At 38.4% G+C, this 1,554-nt stretch overlaps 1 protein-coding gene across 1 annotated transcript in view; it reads left to right on the top strand.

Annotated features, from left to right (window-relative positions):
- The window catches only part of TAF1B (TATA box binding protein (TBP)-associated factor, RNA polymerase I, B, 63kDa), a 109,111-nt gene that overhangs the window by 62,503 nt on the left and 45,054 nt on the right, over positions 1-1,554 (top strand). The window lies entirely within an intron of this gene.

The following is a 1,554-nucleotide window of genomic DNA, read 5'->3' as shown; positions in this document are numbered from 1 at the left end:
CCCCCAGCAAAGCATTTTTAATCAGTGAAAAATTTTTACTTAAACATTTCAAGAAAGAAATTAGTTTTGTATTTTATTCATTCTTTACCATAAACGTGATTAGTACCAATTATATGTAGGCTGCCACAGTTAGGAAGATTGAGTCACTCTCTAATTTAAGAGGAAGACAAAGAATTAAACCCTTAACTTCATTCAGAAGAGGGGTGAATGCCAGAAGAGCTGCCTTAGCACTCAGAAGAGGGCTGATCAAAGAAGTCTGCCAGTATTATACAAGCATTCTCAGAAGAAGTGATTAGTATAACTGAGTTCTGTAAGCTTAGTGATAATCAGCCCAGCAAAGCTTGAGATGAGGAATGGGGAAAAGGAATTGACTCTCTAGGCAAAAGGCCAAAATTACCTGTGCAAAGCAGAGAGGCGAGTGAGAATGTGGCTTGTTTGGGGAACTATAGAGAACTACTCAGGCTGGGAACTAAAAGTTTTAATGTATTCATGAAAGCAGGGGAATGAGATGATTGGACCACAGAAGGGTAAGACCAGAGCAAGAGACACCAAGTTTGAGGGTGAACTAAGGAGCAACAGTGGAGAAAGAAAAGGGGATGGATTTGAGAGCAGTGAGCACTAATCTAAGTGCTTTGGGTATATTAATTCATTCAATCTTCACAATAACTATGAAGTAGGCACTATTGTTATTCCTTTTTATGCAGATTATTTTAAAAACTGAGGCACAGACAGGTCATGTGACTTGTCCAAGGTCACAGAGCTATTGAGTTATGGAGCTGGAACTCCACTCCAGGCAGTTAGTACCATAGTCTGCTCTTGTCATGTTATTATATGCTACATTAAGGGAGTGGAATCAACAGGACATGGTGACTGATGGATGTAGGAGATTCAGTTCAATTCCGTGCAAGTTCATTATGCTCTTATAAATAATGGTTCTCGTACTTGAAATTAGAATAAGATGTGCTACATATTAGGTACTTAAATTAGGGAGTACAGAAATTTGTTTAGCAGCTTAGAGTTTTCACTTACACTGTCTTACTTAATCTCAGTTTATCCTCATTGTAACCCATTTTACAAGTGAAGAAACTGAGGATAAGTGACTGTAATCCAGAAGCACAAAGCTAATGATTAGAAAGCCTAAATATAGGTCTTAGGTTTCCTGGTTCCTACTCCCACATTATTCAGCCTTGAAGAATAGATACAGTCTATGCTGAGCTTGTAATTTCTTTAGGAAAGCAGTATATCTAGTTAAGCACGTGTTGAGGGCTTCCAGTATGCTAGCCAGGGTGCCAGCCAGTACATGTACATTCCTAGAGAAGCTTTTTGGTCTTTCAAGGGAATTATTTTCAGGTAAGCACACACTGCTATAAAAACATTGACGAGACATGGATAAAACAACAGAACACTGGTGTGTAGCCGTCTACGAGGTTCCAGGATGTGTCCTACAAATAGTAGATGTTTTAGGAAGTCAGAATAGGAAACAATATGCCTTGCCAAGATTCTGTCATTGGTTTTTCTACACAGATATCATTTTTTGGTTTATTTTATTCACAA

The sequence above is a fragment of the Propithecus coquereli genome, unplaced genomic scaffold (genome assembly GCF_000956105.1).
Source record: "Propithecus coquereli isolate 6110/MARCELLA unplaced genomic scaffold, Pcoq_1.0 Scaffold764, whole genome shotgun sequence".
NCBI lineage: Eukaryota > Metazoa > Chordata > Mammalia > Primates > Indriidae > Propithecus > Propithecus coquereli.
Note: the sequence above shows the minus strand (reverse complement) of the source record. Positions and strands in the feature narration are given on the sequence as shown.